The sequence below is a fragment of the Lathamus discolor genome, chromosome 6, assembly GCF_037157495.1.
Source record: "Lathamus discolor isolate bLatDis1 chromosome 6, bLatDis1.hap1, whole genome shotgun sequence".
Lineage (NCBI taxonomy): Eukaryota > Metazoa > Chordata > Aves > Psittaciformes > Psittacidae > Lathamus > Lathamus discolor.
In genome coordinates, this window is record NC_088889.1 from 37,464,493 (window position 1) to 37,484,078 (window position 19,586).

At 42.4% G+C, this 19,586-nt stretch overlaps 1 long non-coding RNA gene across 2 annotated transcripts in view; it reads left to right on the forward strand.

Moving 5' to 3' along the window:
• Window positions 1–19,586, forward strand: part of LOC136017615 (uncharacterized) — a 113,916-nt gene that overhangs the window by 65,303 nt on the left and 29,027 nt on the right. For both annotated transcript variants that reach the window (XR_010614014.1, XR_010614013.1), the window contains one exon: window positions 13,094–13,315. This is a non-coding gene — a long non-coding RNA (uncharacterized LOC136017615). The remainder of the gene's footprint in view (window positions 1–13,093; window positions 13,316–19,586) is intronic.

The window sequence follows — 19,586 nt, forward strand, 5'->3', positions numbered from 1 at the left end:
TGAACTCTGATGCTGTTGCTTTTGTTAATTTGATGTCATTTCCTTAATTTGCAGTTACTTTCTGGCTTTCTTGTCACCTGTTTGTCAATGTTGATGAGATGTCCTGTCATTTTCAGCAAGTTTTCTAAGACTCAAATATCATAAAATCTTTCCAGCTATTTGCTGAACTGTTAGATTGAACAGTGTCTTCTCAACTGGGATGAACTCCTTTTCCTGCGCTTGGTAATCTGTCAGGATTTCTGAAAGTATGGAGTTTGTTTCCAATCTAGTCTGATGTTCGTGTTGGCTTCAATCTCATGAGTTAGTAATTCTTTGTTGGTTACGAAACCCACCAAATGGGACCGTTACAGAAGTGCATACTTTCTAAACATTTGTTGGTAACAAAAGTGGAACCTGCAACATCTTCCAGTGTTAACTTAAAAAAATAATAATCCTGCCACTGGACTACTGGCAGTGTGTATTTTGTCTATATAACAGCCTGTATGTTATTGGCTAAGGAACTCCGTTATCTCCATAGCATAAAGGGAATGAGTGAAGGATTTAAAATAGGCAAAGGGTCATTGGTATACTTTTCCCAGTATCACTGCATTCTGAAAAATAGGGAAGTTATTGAGACTCAATAACTGCTTGCTAGTGCTTGGCAGCTAAATTCTGATAACACTGTCTGCATCAAGTGAGTACCTACCCTCATTATGGAACTGCTGATTTGCTCTTCTCTTAATGCATTTCTGTGCTTTATCTTAGGTCTGTGGGCTTTGATCTGGTCTTCTGTGTCATTGTTTCTCCAAACATCTGAAGGCCACAGTCATCCTACAGACTAGAACTGTGAATCTTGTTCTTACTCTCACTCCCCTCCTATTGCAATCAAAGCCAGAAGGAGAAAAAGGACCCACATTGGCATGCAGAAAATAAGACACAGGAAGAATTAAACAAATGAGGGAGGGGCTTGGCAAAAGTGCTAGATGGGCAGAGGAGGGTGTGCTGGAAATATCAGGCTGGCCCTTGAAAACCGCCAAGGGTGGAAATTTCCAGGTAACATTGTTCTCTGATTATTTATGATAAGAATTTTTTACTTGTATGCAGTCAGAATCACCCTTCTTGCAATTAATTCCACAGTTTCTTGTTCTCCTGCCATGTGCATTCGTAAAGATCCTTGCTGCATTGTAATAGCCTCCTTTCAGGTGTCAGAAGGCTGTTTAGGGTTCCCCTCTTGCTAGGCAGGCCATTTGTATCAAAATGGTCTTAATTTTCTCACTTTGTGCAAAGACAAAGCATCTACTGTAAAGCTGAAGGTAAAATTGAAGTATTTGTATTGAAGTAAAAATGAGCTGAAATTTAGCCACCACAAGGTATGAAAGCTATGCTGATAAAACATGCCTGCATCACACCTTAGTGGTCCCATAAAATTAAAGAATATTTGATGTAGGCTTCAGGCTGTAGTCCTCATCTTGTAGTTCTTTAACACCATCAGCTTCAGTGCACGTGTCTTGAAGGGAAATTCCTTAGTGTTTGTGACATTTCTAGGTATTAGGGGGAAGACATCTATGAAGAGTTATACTCCATTTAAAACACATGCTAAATGCAGCTGTGTCAAATATGACTGAGGTCCTCACTTAAAATATCAATGATAAATGCATTTAGAGAACTTCTGTCCTGTTCACTGAAGTGGGAGAGCAGTCTTCAGAGAGAGCAGACTATGGTTACTGGGGTCTCATGCCCTAGGTTAGCATGCACCTGCCCTGCATCTGACTGGCTTCAGCATTTACTGTCACATTCTCTATGTCTATACCACAAGAAATTCATAAGGCTTTTTGTGCTTCAGCATCCCTAACTATAGAACCCTAACTATTCTATGATTCTATGATTCTATGATCCCATTTGCCATCACGTTCACTGTAACCAACTTTCACTGAGAAGGAAGGGGCAGGACATTCACAACATGGGGAGAGAGGAGGACATCTCTACTACAGCCTCCACTTATTGTCCAGACTATTTTACTGGTATCAGGCAAGCTGCTAGAGCTGACTGCAACTATATGGGCCTGATTGTGTTATGAAACTTCTGGATAAATCCTCCCATGTTTTCTGTGTGATTCCCCCTGCCCTTGCCTCAGGAATACAGGTTACATGGGGTCTTTCAGGCTGATACTGCCAATCCTGCTGCTGGATTTATTTTCAAAATACTTTCAAAAAAGAAGGGATATTTTCTTCCTGTCTTAACCTTTGCCATCTTTTTTTGATCTAATGTTAATAAAGAATCTGGCAAACAGTCCATAATGTAATAAAGGAGGAAAGGTTTTATTCTATTTTCATTTTTTTTTAACTGTACTTAGTGCTGCAGTATGTCAGCATGGTTAAGTCTGCCGGGCCGTGAGAGAGAAAACAGTGTTCAAACCCTGATTTTTATATGTAATTCTAGCACTAAATTGATACCTTTTACCTTCAAATATCTATGAGATATTTCCTTTTGAGTTCCCAGAGAAAAAATTGGGTTAAAATCCCTTAGGAGACAGGTCTTTCATACAACTATTGGATAACTTCATGTGATTTTGTCTTTGATCAAAGTTATTTCAGAATTTCAGCCATTTAAGAAGTAATATGGCAGGGGAAAAAAGGGAACTTGGGAGCTTGTTCAGCCTTCACCCATGGCATCGTGACACTATATTTATTTGAGAATTTCTGCACTTAGAATCATAGAATCATAGAATAGCTAGGGTTGGAAAGGACCTCAAGATCATCTAGTTCCAACCCCCCTGCCATGGGCAGGGACACCTCACACTAAAACATCCCACCCAAGGCTCTGTCCAGCCTGGCCTTGAACACTGCCAGGGATGGAGCACTCACAACTTCCCTGGGCAACCCATTCCAGTGCCTCACCACCCTAACAGGAAAGAATTTCCTCCTTATATCAAATCTAAACTTCCCCTGTTTAAGTTTTAACCCGTTACCCCTTGTCCTGTCACTACAGTCCCTGATGAAGAGTCCCTCCCCAGCATCCCTATAGGCCCCCTTCAGGTACTGGAAGGCTGCTACGGGGTCTCCACACAGCCTTCTCTTTTCCAGGCTGAACAGCCCCAACTTCCTCAGCCTATCTTCATATGGGAGGTGCTCCAGTCCCCTGATCATCCTCGTGGCCCTCCTCTGGACTTGTTCCAACAGTTCCATGTCCTTTTTATGTTGAGGACACCAGAACTGCACACAACACTCCAAGTGAGGTCTCACAAGAGCAGAGTAGAGGGGCAGGATCACCTCTTTCGACCTGCTGGTCACGCTCCTTTTGATGCAGCCCAGGATATGGTTGGCTTTCTGGGGTGCGAGCGCACACTGAAGCCGGCTCATGTTCATTTTCTCTTCGACCAGCACCCCCAAGTCCTTCTCCGCAGGGCTGCTCTGAATCTCTTCTCTGCCCAATCTTTAACTGCGCCATTTAACTCTCTTCCAAAGTCATGGAGCTCCTTTGAAGCTTTTAGACTGAGTAGAGAATGTGGAAAAAACACTTGAGGTGATTACCTTTTGCATCAGTCATGAGTTCCCCACATCACTATATTCCCCAGGCTTGGAAGATGTGGAGGCTGGATTCCAGGAATCCTTTTTGCTAGTCATCAAGGTGAGAACAACAGCAGCTGCTGAAGCCAGACCTGGTGTATTTCCTTGCCCACCCCAAGTTAAATAGAGGAGAAGGCAACTGGGTAATTTGTTTCAAATCATTAGTGCAGAGCATTATGCGGTGGCTAAATATGTGCTCAAAATTATTGCCAGGCAGGTTGCTTGAGCCTTCCTCCCGTTTCATTCTTCTGAAACCCAGAAGAAACTCATGCAGCTTGTATCGATAGCTCTTGATGTTCAATTGCTAGTAGCTTTCTGTTTAATAGTGTGGTTTCTTAATGGAATTAACCAATTGTTTTTAGCAGATTTTGCCTCAGGGTGCAGTCATGTGAGCAGGCAGGTTCACCTCTTAGTTGTGTCCTCTCCAAGGCATGCTTTGCTGCAGGAAGCCCTGTTAGTAGTGCAAAAAGTAGATCTTTCCCAGGGTTAGGTGGTTGCTTTGCTGCTAAAGATTCTGCCTTTTGGATAAGACATAAAACTGAGGTTCTGAAGACTTGCATATTTTTATAAGTGTTCCCTGACTCTCTCCTAGGTGTATTAGAAAGAGTGCTTCTGCTTTGTTTGGGCAATACCAAGTACCGTGATGAAGTGCAAGTAACTCAATGGGATTTATACGAGCTTATGAAGCGGAGAATAAACCCCATAGTTTGCACAGTAAATCAATTTGTAAAGCGCTTTGGGATCTTTCTGGATGAAAGGCGCTATATAAATGTAAGCCATGACCATTCATCATTATTGAATATGAAATAGAGATATACACTCTATCAAGGTAGCAGCAATAGGCTCGGGCTCATGATTGCTCACAGGACCCAATCAGTCATCAGATCACGACATAATGCAGCTAGAATAAAAAAAGAAAACCCACAGCAAATCATGCCAAGCAATGCAATTAATGGACATCCAGTATAAACAGTGATCGCAGGCAGGGAAACTGGGCTTTTCCTGAGCAGTAGAGTTGATGCCAGAGTCATACAGTGTGAAAGAGAATGACTGATCTAGTGTTAGCAGGGAAAGATTCCTCTCCAGCAGTACACCATACAGATACTCACTTGAGCTAGACTAAAAGGACACTGTGTCTGTGCTTTCCAGAATTGGCTTTTCTTTTTCAATTTGGGAAATGGAACAGAAAATGTTGGGTTTTTTTATAGAAGTTGTTAGCCTTTGTTCTACATCACAGAGTTGCTGTTCAGTTTTCGCACCAAGATGCAGCCCAGCCACCTAACCCTGTCACCTAACCTTGGTTGTCATCTGTAGCACATATGGCTCTTGCAATGCAATATGCACAAAAATACGCAAGAATGCATAGGATGCAAAGATTCGGACCAGCCTGTCCCTTGCATGCTAGGATGTATAATTTGTTTCAGCTGCGCATCCTTGGAGACACTGACTGCCATAATGTACTCCATTTTATGCCAATTAAGTTGAAGTGTAGGCTGCTCCAGTACTGTGCCTCAAGAGCAGAGCAAACTGAGGGCTGTCTTCACTTGTGCAAGAGCTCTTTCTGTCTATATATTTGTCTTATGAGGGAAGGCAATACCTTGTATGAGCTTCTCCTCCTCCCCCCTTGATCTGTGCTAATGTGTCTGTCTCTCAAGCAGCTGTGATGCTATGGGATATAATATTCTGCTCTCATTTTCTGTTTATTTGCTATTACCAAAGAGAGATTGAAATTTAATAAAATATAAGGTAGGGGGGTGAAAATTGGAATAATAAAGTGGGGGAGGGGATCAGTGATCCCATTACATAAAACCTGTCTTACTGCAGGTCAGCTTAAGAATGGGAAACTCCCCTCAGCTCTTCTACTGCCATGGTCACCAAGCAGTAGCCTGCAGATTACATATGGTCTATATATAGTGCCCTATATGGTCACCTGCAGCAGTGTTAATCTTGAGAGGTGTAGCCTGACATGTTCTGGAATCACTAGGTGGAGCAGATCCCTTGTCTCAGACACCCAGAGGTGCAGCTATTGCAGTTCAATATCCCATCAGAAGTATGACTGTAGGATTGGGAGATGAAGGATCCTGAACAATTGGCCTGTAGTTCTGGTAAACCTTGTGCACAAGACCGCTTGTCAGTCATCAGTGTAGATGTTTTCACTCACACTTTCCCATAGCTTTAGAATCATGTGTGTGCTAATAGCAGATGAAACTCGGCTACCGCTTGTCCTGGTCAAAGTGAGGCAAAACCCCCAGCAATTAGAAGGATCATATCAGGGAAGTTATGGAAATTAGCTGCAGTCTGGCAGTGTATAGCTTGGTGAGGTGCTTGGCTTGTAAAATAGGTAGCCTGGCTATAAGTGAGAGGGAAAGAGCAAGTAGATCTCTAACCCATCTGCCCTCAGGGGAAATTGCATTCCTGCCCCTTCCACACCATGCCTGTCAGTGGAGATGGGAAGGGTACCTGCGCTGCTTCTGTTTTATTCGTATGTGGGTGAATCTCTTGGTCTCCCCTGCCTCTGAAGGTTATATCACAGGCTAACGGCAAAGCTCCTCCAAAGCCTTCCCAGACTGAATTGAGTCATGATCACAATGAGCAGTGTGTATTGAGCAAGCCGTTAGCATTTTCTCTTCAGAGTTAATTAATTGGCACATACCCATTCTATGAGTACGTTTTCTCTTAATTTTCCCTACCTTCTTCAGGATGGAAATAACTTGTAAGGATCTTAGCCATAGCTTTTTCTCTTGTGCTTGAAAGTGGTGCCATTTCAAACAATCCCATAAACTTATGTTTGACAATACATATTCTAGCTCTTTTCTGGTTTCCCATGCCACACACCTTTAAGTTGCATCTTGTATCTGTGCTCCATGCATGAAAATCCTCATAGATCTGCAGACTGTTGTTTTCCAACTCTGAAATTCTTGTCTTTGCATCACAATATTGCAATTGCATTGTTATTTCTAGCAGCAATCAATATCCTTTCAGTCAGGCTTTTAATAACTTCTTGATTAATTAATTAGTTAATGCAGGTAATTTTATAGGTTCTTGATTAATTGATTAATCAAGTAATGTTTTTTGCAGTACTTCTAAAAGTAAAGTGTGGTGTAAGTACTAAGCAATAGGTTATTACTAATTATTGGTTTTGTTTTAATACTGTCCTCATCAACCAAATCCTACCAAATAGATTATTCAGACTGAATAGTATAATGCTAGATCTGCAAATGGAATTCTTTCAGTTTGCGTGAGTATTTGAGTGTGTTGTTGCTTGGAGTGGATGTTAGTTATATCTAAGGTCAGAACAAACAGAATAGATACCATAAATGTATTTTGTTATTACACAGAGACAGCATGTACAAGATAGAGTAATATAAAAAGTGAGAGGTAAAATTATCAATTCTCCATTAAAACTGCCATGTTACAGAAACCTGTTGGCAGTATCTGCTTCTAGAGTTGTATACATCTGTTGTTTAGGTTGTGTCCTCTTTCTTCGCCTTCTCCCTCTGTTCATTCAAACTCGGAGTGAGAAGATGGGGCGGAGGGGTGCACACATGCACACTCAACTCCTGGTCTTTCATCCACCCCTCAGACCCTGGCCTCTTCTCTGGACCAGGCACTTGGAACCAGATAACTTTCTTTTGCCCAGAGTTAGAGATTGTGGTGCAAGGATAAGTCACTTACGGTTCCTTCGACTCTGGTGATAGATATTTGTTCCTTGTTCATTTTACCCCACTAGACGCCAGATGGTCAGTCTGTCTTTCTACATCTGGCGCATGAGGCTTCAGAGAAAGCAAAAGTTGTGGCATCTTACACAAATGTGTAAGCCACAGATACTGAGCTGGGAAAAAAGTAAAGTAGGAGGTGGAGGAATACATTTATGCCTAAATACCTCCTAAATTGTTAGTTGCAAGCAAATTCAGGCACCCCACAAACCGTCTATTTTCTGTTCTGCTCATGAGGTGTATTTACTGACCTTGAATTACAAACTGAATGCTATTTTGTGATGTTGCTAAGGTGCATTGGAAAATGAATGTTGTTTTTGAAAGAATTGTGAGCTAGAATCCACATGACTAGAGAGCAGTGCTGCAGAATAGGACCTGGGGGTCCTGACAGACAAGCTGAAGATCATGCAGTGGCTTGACTTTGAGGTAGTGAAGGTTGAATGCATGCTAGGTCGAGTTGTCAGGATTGTGTTGAGCAAGTTGAGGACTGATTATTCCCCTCTATTTAGCAATTGTAAGCCTGTACCTGGAGTCCTGTGCCCATTTTGAGGCTGCCTAGTATAGGGTAGATATTGACAACCTGGAGCAAGTTCAGTGTATGGTTAAGGGACTGAAGTACATGAAATAAAAGGAGAGACTGAAAGACCCCAGTTTATTCAGCTGAGGAGGCAAAAGCTAAGGAAGATCTAATAGCCTACAACTGCCTAAGAGGTAGTTAAAAAGAAGACTGAGACAGTTTCTATTTGGAGGAGCACAGCAGAAGGATGAGAGGCAATGAATACAACCTGCCACAGGGGCATTATAACAGTGTGGATAGAGAGGCTGTCTTCTTCAGAGACAGTCACAATCTGCCCTGAACAGCTTGATCTGTGTTCAAAGTTGGGCTTGCTTTGGGCAGGAACTTGGACCAGATGACCTCCAGGGGTCCTTTCCAATCCTAATTTTGTGATTCTAAGTGTGATCTGTAAGACAGCTAACACTATATTATGCAGTGAGTTAACCTGGAACGTAGCAGTCCAGAATAAAACTAGTTCCTTGCTTTAGCATAGAATTGTGCAAAGAACTGGATGAGGTACATGAGTTTTGGTGCTTTAGCCTTCTTTTGAACTGAATCAGAAGCATCTCCTGAAGAAAAGGCTCCCTTCACACAACAGACCTTTTGTTTGGTATTATAGGGTAGGTGTTTCCTGATAGATGAGATTACATGTGTATGAGCTGCCCTTATACATCTAGCTAATGATGAGTTTCAGTGGCATTAATTTAGGTCTAGAGGAGGCAAGTGTTCCCCTGTGGGTTTATTTGCACTTGATAACTACCTTGGAGAACTGAGCAGCATAAATAGGGGAGGGAGGGAGGGCATAATCAGATTGAAGTCCCTGCTCTGTAAACTGTCCTACTGAACAGAGAATGCTGTGGATGTTGGGCTTGCAGTCAAACATTGTTTAATGTCTTTATTGTTTTCATGCAGCTTTATTCTGTCAAAGGGAGTATCAGTGTACCATAATCTTTCTTTAGTTCTGCTGACTGAGAGAGCTTTTAGAAACAGAAATCCTGAAGGATTTCCTGTAGTTAGTGTTTAGTTTCAGGTAGCACGAGAAATGCATTTGTACGCTATTTTTGTGAGCCTATCTCCAAATGTCTGCTTATTTTTTCTCATTTTATGCTTACCATTTTTAGAATAGTCTAGGTAAGACTTGATCTTCTGTCAGCTATGGCAAGCAGTACATACTGTGTCTTGGGATATCCAAATAGTCATTGGTAAAACTTCCGCGGGGGAGCCTGTGCTTCAGTGAAACAAGTTACCCATAGATACTGTAGAACTTCTATCCTTGGAAGTTGCCAAGAGTCAGCTAGACAAAGGCAGAGCTGACATGTTCTAGTGGTAGCAGTAGTGCCTGTACATGTCCGGACTAGGTGTCCTCCAAGGGTCCCTTCCAAATGAGTTGATGGCTCACTGCATCAGGACAAGTCTTCCTCTCTCAAGATGTCTCTTCTCACAGGAGCAGCAGATCTGTGCACAGGGTAGTCAGGCGTCTTCCATCAAACACAAGCTGCAACGACCCCTTGAGCTGAGGCAGGCTCATTGCGCTGCCCCTTGAGGCTGGGCTGGGCTTACTTGGGAAGATGTGGTGTGAAGGGACTTTTATCTGCTTTCTGCTGCGAAGCTGGTGACTTGGTGCATCTATATATGGAGACCATGAGGATGTCAAATGCTGACATGAACATATTATGGCCACGGGATTTGACTCAGGTTGGCTGGGGTGATCCTGTTGTGCTATGTAAGTATACGTGCAGTGGCATGGCAGAGTTATGAGGCAATCAGTTTGCATTGAAATACATGCCAAGTAACCACATTGGGAAGCTCCCTCCAGGTAATCAGTTCAAAATAGTCTGGAATAAATTGCTACTTGTAAGTCCACACTCCACCCTCACCCCTCAGCTGGAAATCATCTTGTATCACATTTTAAGGGAAAAGGTCTGACTTAGATGTGCACAGAAGCCAAAGCTTTTCTATGGCACATAGTATTTCTGGAATAATGAAGTTATTGTTCATAACTCAGAACCTTTTCCATTTATACCACAGCTCTTCCAACATTGATAACAGTTAAGTTTTATGCCCACTTCGTATATTCCTTGGCCATGCCCTGAATGATCCTTAAAATGAAGTCCCAGGACACCCCATACCCTAACAGGCTCCAGGATCTGTCCTGGGCTTTTGGAGCTTTCTTCGCTGGCATTCTCTTGTCTCTTTCAGAAGCTTGCCCTGAGCGATGGTAGGGTCTTTTCCTGGTGCAGTGTGATAGATAAATCCAGTCTGTTGCCCTCTGCTGTATACCACTGAGATTATTTTATATCTATTGCAAATATGTCCAATTGAAAATTGTAGTTACAGTTATATACAGGAAAGCCAAACATACTACAGTATACTACATTCTGTGATACACAGGTATCTCAGAACATCCTGCATTAGCCCACTTCCCAGGGGCACTTCACTGTTGTGAAAGTTTTGGGAATGTTTGTGTTCCTTTATAAAATTAGTCTTTTTTTAAAAAAAAAGAACCTAATTTTCGTGTGATATTGTCACAAGAGGGCAGAATAGGGGTTTGTACATGCAGTAACTTTTAGCACAACTGAACAAATTGCTATGTTTCAGCTGAGCTGTGGTAAGAGCTGTGTGCACAACTAGCCTGCAGCAGACATGGGGTAATTCCACTTAACATTGTCTTCTGCTAGGTTAAGTCAAGTGACTTTGTATTTATCACATGCCAGGAGCATGCATGTGATCAATTATCACGGTAAGATTATATGCCTTTACTTCTTAAAGCTCAGTAACTTAATCCTCTATCTGAGCCCTAAAGGCTGTTTGCGTACCTTGAATAGGTATCTTCCTAGGTATTTTTAGAGAGCCATAGTGCACTGGTAGTCAGAGTAGCACACTGCGCTCTCTGGAGTGCTCTGAAGAACCTACAGCTCATTCCCCTGCTAAGAAACGCTGCCTTTGGAAATCTGTGTGAGAGCAGTTCAGGCGTCTGAAATTTCCTGAGCATGAGTTACCTCCTCACAACAGCTGGGTTACCTCTGCCATTGCAGCAATCTCAGTTTAAGGGTGACTAGAGCTGTTGACTTAGATCTGTCTGGCTTCTATGATAATTGCAGAGATTATTTTGAAATAACTCACTTGCAAATGCATCCTGGCTTGCTTAGCTACTTAAAATGTTACAGAATTTTAATTACTAGGGAATTCAGTAATTGTCACTCAAAATAATGGTTGTGCTTTGGTTTTCCATTGATAGTGGACTTTGAAATGGTCTTTAACTTATAAAGAAACCAGTCAGAGGTTTGGGATTAATAAAGCACTCAGTGAGAAGTGCCTACTGAACGAGTCTGCATCAATTTGACCAACTTCTAAGATAGCGAAGTTAAATGGATACACATTTGTCTGTATATAGACAAGGCCTCAGATATGGTAGAGTCAATTCTAGAGGTAGTTCAAAAAAGTGGACAACCCTGCAAGAGAATGAATTTTCTCACCTTCTAACTGACTGCTAAGAAAACCATCAGTGGCAGTACAGAATTTCATATCCTCTGCTTTCTGGGTGAGAACTACGAGGACGTAGTCCAGTTAGGACATAAAATGTGCCCTGTGATGGCTGAGTCTTTACCAGCAGGTGGTGCAGTCACAGGAAGTGTTGGATTTTATGTTTTCCTCTGTAACTACACATGGAAGGAAGAACAAATGAAAAAGTGACTCAGTTTGTGAACACACCCCATGCCTGAGCCGTTCAGGCTCCTGAATAACCACATCATAACTGATCAAATACAGTCTTCCCAAATTAACACCTCTTCTAGTTTGCTAAGCAGAACTTGTAAGGCTCTAATATTAGCAGATTCTACAGTGCTACACACACAACAGCTGTAAACATCTTTAGTTAAGAAGCATCTCTGTGGAGACTACAGGTTCCACCATGCAATAGGGAAGACTGTCCAAATAAAGGTGACTTGTTTGGTGCGATTTGTAGTGTCTGGGATCTGTGCCATGGTACAGAAGAGGAGTGTGTGAAGGCCACACTCTGCTAATCACAGAATCACAGAATCCCAAGGGTTGGAAGGGACCTCAAAAGATCATCTAGTCCAACCCCCCCGCAAGAGCAGGGTAACCTGCAGTACATCACACAGGAACTTGTCCAGGCGGGCCTTGAATATCTCCAGTGTAGGAGACTCCACAACCCCCTGGGCAGCTGGGAGCTTGTCTTGAGCTCCCAGCAAGTTGCCTTCATTCGGGCAAAGTCTGGGTGACCTCAGTCTGAATTGTGGAAATAGTTCCGCCTGTTTTCCCTTTCTCCTAGCTACTGCTTAGTACTTGAGATGGCTCTGGCTTCCCTTCGTAGGGACAGAGGAACCTGTGCTCTGTGTGTGTGAGCATGCATATGTGTGTGTCTGGCTGCCTGTCATTACAGCAGTAATGGAAATACTGCACGGATCACAACTCTCAATTAGCTCCTCGGGAGATTGCTGTGACAGCCAGTTACTGAACAGCAAAGCCTGAAGGAATGAATTAATTTGTAGTACACGGCAGTTAGAGTCATAGTGCTAGCAATGGAATAAGACAGCAGTAGACCCTTATTAGGCTCAGGCTGTGTGATGCAAGAGACTGTTACCTGGGGGATGTCTCTCTTTTCTCTATCACACCCCCTAGGGTTAGGAAGGATCTTGGCCCATGAGTGAATGAGTTTAGAGCTCTCAGTTCAGTCCTTGGGGTCCCTGTCTGCCTGAGGCTGTTTGGCAGCCAGCAATGGGCTTTCATTCAGCACAGACAAGGGCATGCTGCTCTCCTCCTGGCTTGGAGCCAGGCCAAAACCACTAAGTGAATGGCATTCGGGAGAGGTAAGGCTATCTTTCTGTCTTCTTCAAACAGCATCTCTCTTCCTTATTAGTTCAGATAGCTGTATATCACAGAGGGTATCCTAAGGCTGCTGCACCAGGGGATACTAGTGTCTTGCCTTTGCAGTGTGACATTTATACACAGACATAGAGGAGCAAAATGTGCTCAGTAAAGTGTTCCTAGAATAACTGGGAATCTTCAGAGATAGCCTGAAGTTTGCTTCTGCCCACAAACGGCCACACATTCCCTGTACCCTGAAGTACCACACTATGGCCCAGCAATACAAATTTGGTTTTCCACTTTCTCATTTTTCAGATCCACTGTCCAAAGATTCAAAGCTCTGCAGTCTCTTATCCTGACATTCACAAAGCTGAATACAAAGCTAAGTCTTGTCTTTTATCGATTACATAATGACTTTTTCTTAAGACTTGTTTTAACATATTTTACAGAGATGGCTTCTTCGTGTGCAGAGTGGATTTGTCACAGTGAAACACCAGCCTTCCTCTCCCTTTGATCAACCACCTACTGAGAAGCAGTGCGAAGTCAATAAAGTTTTGGGCATGCAGCTTGTTTTAACTGGGATAGATCTGACCTCCAGAACTGTGATGTGCAGAGCTGGGAAGGAGTAACGTGGAAATAGAGGAATATTCTCAGAGTAATCCTTGCAGAAGGTAAGGAACAAGAAAGGAATATTTCCTATGGACTGTTCCTGTAGTGACCAGGTGCTTGAGAACAGAACTCTACTGTGCTGATCTGGTAGGCTGAGGAATATGCTGAGTTCCACGTGGGAATAAATTGCCTGTGTCTTAAGTTTTTAATGTTCTGGAAAGAAAGATGTCCAGGTGGGAAAGAGAAATAGTTCCAAGAGGAAAAGAGGAATAGTTCACTGACAATGCAACCCCTAAAGGTGGTTGTCCTCTGTTTATCTGCTAAAAAGGAGCAGCACCAGCAAAGCCTTTTCATGCCATCCTGGTCTTCAGGCACAAGAGAAGTCTTTTCTTTTGAAGGAATTCCTTAGAGAGTAATTCAGTCTGTGGACCCTGCATTGTCAACCACCAAATGGAGCAGTTAAGTTACCTTTATTGACAGAAAGCAGGAAATCAAGAAGTCAAGTCCAAGCTCCTCTTGGCACTGGTATCCTCATAACTTGCGATTCAGCAAAGTGGTTGTAAAAGGGTTTGCAGCTCTGGCAGTGCTTCTCATCTGGGCAGCATTGCCTTGGTGTGCTTTTATTTTTCTTCACATCAGAGTGTGAACAGAAGCTGTTGTCTAAACAGTTGACCTTTTCCTTTTTGCAGTCTGTGGCTCTTCCTTGATCTTTGTGTCTGCTGCTTGTATTGTCTTCTTGTCCCTTGCTGCACATTCTGGCCAGTAAGTGGTGCTCCCCCCTTCTTTCTTGCAGCTTCATTCTTTGTGCAGAGCTAAGAAGTGCTGACATACATTGCTGTGGCTTTCAGGTGTGTCTCACCCAGACAGTACGTCATTCTTTGATGTGCTGTATTGATACAATAATGCTATTTCTAACTTGAACCCTAATGGTGTGTTTTTAATGACAACTTCCTGGTATTGTCCTTACTGGAGATTTTATGTACTGCTACAGAGGTCCTTGAATAGGATCCTCTGTTGCAGGCCACCAGATGAGATGGGCCCCAATTGGGTTTTCATGCATAATGTTGAAAGTGAAGAGGAGGATGTTTATGTGGCTGGCATGGCTATAAGGAAACTAGAAATCTGAAGAAAATGGGACCTTGGGGTACAGCATTTTTGTTTGGGTCTACACATCCCAATGCAGTATTCTTGCCAACTAAAGAAACATGTTTCTTTGCAGCGATATGTGAATTTGTTGGGATATTGGATGGACCTTTTCCACTGGCCCTTTACAGCCAGACTCTTTCTAGCAATGTAATTCCACTGTGAATTCTGATGGCCATAGTCCAGATTTTTCCACTCTTGATCACTACTGTGCTGGGGTTTTTGCCTGTATATAAATGATGGCACAGGGACCAAGGCAGAAGTAAATCTAGTCTTCTGTTTTGTCCTGAAGTGATGGTACAGTTTTTAGAAGTAGCAAATAGCTACCCAAATGGTTTTGTTACAGAGACAGTGAGTAAAACGAATATGAAGAATAGGGGAGAAGAAATGGACCAAAAGAGGTGAGGCAAAGAAGATGGGAGTACAGAAAGAGAGGAAAATTGATAAATAAAAAAAAGAGAAGTGACTAAAGCAAGAGAGGAGAGGGGGAGATTCTCTCCTGATTAGAATTCATGAACTCCATTCTTACATTAAGTCTATATATGACACCTGGCCTTTAATGTGAAGCTGCCTACGAGCATTAAAAATTAAAAGCAGAAGGTAGGATCCATCCATCTCGGGCAGCGCTGCTCCCCTCCTATCTGAGCTCTGCACAAAGCTATTACACATTGATAAATTATTTTGGGTAATAGCTGAGATATTACATTGTTTCTGAGTGAAGGTAAAATCTCTCCATGACATGGGCATTTATCAGGAGCGCATTTCATCCTATTTATTATGGCTGAGACGAGATCGCAGGCTGCGGGCAGAGCTGGCATGTCGTGCTGATCACCTCCCCCATCGCCTCCCTTCCCTCTGTCACTTGGATGATGGGATATTGATGGAGCTCATGACAAGTTAATTATTAACTAAAGATATGCAGTTCACCTCTGCCAGGGGAGGGGGCATAGAAGAGAGCAATGATAGTTCTTATAAAAATAAATATATCCAAAGTATCTCAGGATTCTTCTCTCCACCTTTATCTCACTTCTATCTGTGGCATTTTGCAACCCCCCAAATACCTCAGGTAGGTTGTTTGAATTCCAATATGGCCTAGAAGGCCAACAGAAATGGAAGAACCTCTAAGAATTTAAGGTCTTGTTCAAGAAAAGTTTCCACAAAAGTTTCTCTCCATTGGTTTGGCATTGGAAGTAAGTAGGGGCAAATTTTCACTGTCTGCTGAGTTACAATGACTTCTCTACCTCTTGAAAGGGCCAGAAAGCAGACCCACAGAATTTTGATTCTGTCCCATAAATGAATGCTTGCTTTCTTTCTAAAGAAGGGATATCCTGACATCTTCTGAATGTTTTAGCTATTCGTTTCCATTGAACGCTGGATGTTCCCCTGAAGGTTAGCTGGTTTTGCAGGACACAGGGAAGAGGGCAATGGCCGTAAAAGCAATGCTTGCTTGCTTCTTCGTCTGAGCTTCTAGGCTAAACAAAATGAGTTTGCCACAAATGATGGACTGTGTCATATTTTCATCCTGGTAATCTTGCTCATTGAGGGAGACAGCTGCTGTCTGTGAACCTTTGGGTTATAATATCAGATACACTTAGGTATAACAAATGAGTCGCTCAGTTGATTGTGGACTTCAGTCAGCAGCATTCACCTTGCAGTAACAGAGACAGTCAGTACTACCTCATGGCTGTGTACAAAGAGTTCGTGTCTCAGCCAAACTGCTGTCTTACTTATTGGCAGAGAAAATGGCAGAGAGTTGCATGGGGGAGTTTTCCTGTTGGCAGTCTCATGAGGAAGGCTGAGGTGCAAATGGTCCTCTGACTAATTCTGCAGTTTGTTGACTAGTTTGGGGACAAGTCAGTAAAAAGGCATTCAGATGACAGAGGCAACTAGTGTGCCATTATAGGCTAAGCTGCTTCTGGTTTGTCCAAAAGCTGTCTTAGCAATTATGTTGGTCAAGTAGTACTAGAAGAAAGGAGCTGCTGCTGTAAGCCACCATGAGTGGCCATTTAGAAGATAATTGCAAGGGAAAATATCACTGTCAAACAAAGGAGTTATACTCTCCGTATAGAGACCTGCCTAGTGAGTTTTCACCACTTGAGAGTCCTTCAGGAAAAACTAAGTGTGTTTGCTCTTTAAAACCCAAGATGCTCTAGATGCCAGTTTAAAACTACAAGTGTGCTAAATTTCATGCAGGTTGGATTTGAAGCGTTTAGCTCCTTTAGGCCCCGTCTACCTCACTTCCCTGAAGAAAGCATAAGATTATTACTTCAGGATTATGGCCTGTAACCTTTGGAATTTTTCATAAAATGAAGTTTCTGCTTTTGTCCTGCTTGTGTTTTCAAGTGCCGTATCTGAAATACCGAGTCAGCTGGGACCCAAGGGTAAAAGCAATAGGTCTTCCGTGGGCTTAAAAAAACCCCACAAGATTAGTACCTGGTGTTTCTGCAACAAAGTGGTCTCCCCAGAGAAAAACTTCAAATACTTCATTCTTTTCAACCTGAAATGTTCTGGAACTTGTGAAAGCTGCTGTGTGTTCTCTATTTTATTCTGTTTCAACGCTCTTGCATTGAAATTGCTGTGTATAAAAGTAAAACTTTCAGTTTTCATTTGCTTCAGCTTTGGCTTTCTGAAATCTCTGAAGATCTAGCTGCTTGCTATCAAAGGTATGAGAAGGAGAGATGGGACTGGAATCCCAGGTACAGATAAAGTGAGCACAGTCTGAAACATGGTGGGTAGATTAACTATCTGAACTCCAAGTAAGAAACTACCCATCACTCCAGTAAGGCTAATCTCTCTGTCCTTGTCTGGTCATAGTGATCAGTTTGCCCTCTACTTAATATAATGAAATATATAATAAAAATGTATTAACAACTGTGAACCACCCTCATCCCCTTTCCAAATGCCCCCTGGGATCCTCCAAGGTTAGAGGATGTGCAGTATACTCGCCTCAAAGAAAATGCACATTCACTACCATTAAACTTTTATTGCACACCTTGTCTTTGCCTGTTGCTTCTCTTGCAGCTGCTTTTTAGTCTGGGCTTTGGACTGCAGTCCCTGCCTGCACAGTGTAGCTGTGTTAACATCACTGGCAAAATACTAATGGTGTAATACCTGGTGGACCTATTTGTCTTCCAGAAACACCTTTCTGGTGAATTTTATGATAACCACATCAGGCTTGTAAAACTTGTAAATTTGTGTTCAGGAGGTCTGGGCACTTACGCTGTCTGTGACTCCTTCAAGGAAGAGACTGTATCATTGTTTCCAAGCAGCCTGCCCACCTACTGGTTTTGGTAATGACAGTGCTTATAGCTTTTCTCTAGTTTTTTGCTTTACCTGGACTTTCCTCCTAAACACTTCCTAACTCAAGCTGCAGTTACCTATTCAAAGAATGCCTCTCACACTAACAAAGGTACTAACAGGGGTTCAGTGCTACCAGGTTGTTCATGTAGCGCACAGTTCTATATTAGTATGAATAAGGAGGCAATGGAGATAGGATTGCTCTGCTTGAACTTCGAGATCATTATGTTTATAGAAGAAGCATTGAAAGCCCATATGAAAAAGGCCTGTACTGAGAGACTGTAATATGAATAACTTTTGCTGAGGTCCATCTTCTCATTTGGAAAAGTACGTATTCATAACGTTCATGTCTTCTGGGATAAAAATGATGCTGTGTGGTTATACTACCTGCTGGCTACAAAAATATAAGAAATATGAGTTATATGTATGTTAGCTTTACTAGAATTAGCTCAATTTTGAATGTGGCTCAGTGTGATTGAACTGTACCTAGGAGAGTGTATTCAGGATGGTCAAAGAGGAGGTGTCACAGGGCACACAGTAGCAGCAAATCAGACAGATACCATTCATCAGAATCTGGCTCCTTCACAAGAGCTAGAACTGAATGTACAGTCTGACCAGTGTTGTGTCCTGTAATAATATGTGACAGAATTTACGCTGAGTGTAAGCTGTGTCACGTAAGCAGCCTGTTTGTTCAGCAAGGCTTTATGGCTGTGCTGCCCTATATGTGAGGTCATGTGTTGCTGTGATGTGTCAGATCTGGTATCCTTTACTAACCTGATACCTTGTCTTTTGCTGTGACTGACACAACATGAGTTGAGAAGGTGCAGGGACTCCTGGCAGGGCATAGTTAAGAAACAGCTGGACTGTCGGTCACATTTGCTGAGACTGTATATGTAGAAATTGGCTTCTTGTTCAAGTGTGTGTCCACACCAACCAACATAAGTCTAGATATGTCCTTATACCTGCCTTATCCTTTTCAGTTATGCCTAGCTCCTGACACTAGTAACAGCTGAGGTGAAGGTTGCACCAGCTAATTACTTTGTTATCTTTTAATTTCAGTGAATAACCCCTTCTTTTTATATTCTAGTTCTGGACTATTGTCGACAACAGGCCAACTCCTGGCTTGTCTGTTCTTGTATTTTATTTCTCAGAATTCTCAGCAATTTACTCTGCATGTTTTTCTCACTTACAAAGGGGGTAGCAGAAACCTGGCTGGTCTGTCTACTGTGGTACCTTTTGTCTTTTATATTCCTTGAACTGACTGGCAAAACCACTTAATTCTTCAAATCTTTCCTTGTGATCCACTTCAGTATTTTGATGCTTTTAGGGAAAAGAAAAAACAGGTGTCAGTAGGAAACCTGATACTTACTAGTACTTATTTATCCTACACGTTTTTATTGAAAGTGTGTCTTTATATGAGTTTATCTTAAAATCATCTACTCCCTTGTGGCAAGTCTGCCTCTGTATGTCATCTCCTTTCTGTCACTTGCCTGTTGTCTCACCTGAGTCTTCATATGGATTTAGGTGGTAAACTAAATAGTGAGACCATGAGCCTGTGGGAGGTGAGGTGGCTTTGGGTGGTACTGTAAAATAAATCATTCCTAATACTAACCAGGTGTGCTCTAGGCCAGAAATGTTGCTGCTTTCCAAACGTGGCAAACACATGCACAAACGCTGGAAGCCATGACATACCACTGTGCTTATGCACGCAAGCATTGCACACACATGCACCTTCCCCCACCATAGCATAAATGGAAGATCATACTCCATATGCTCCCAGGTCAACCGGGAGAAACAGTTGAAGCAGCTCAGAGAAGCACACAGACACTTAAAGAGTTAATCCCACAGTAATTGGAAGGGGGGGTGTGTGAACAGTGTAATGGAGGGGTGAAG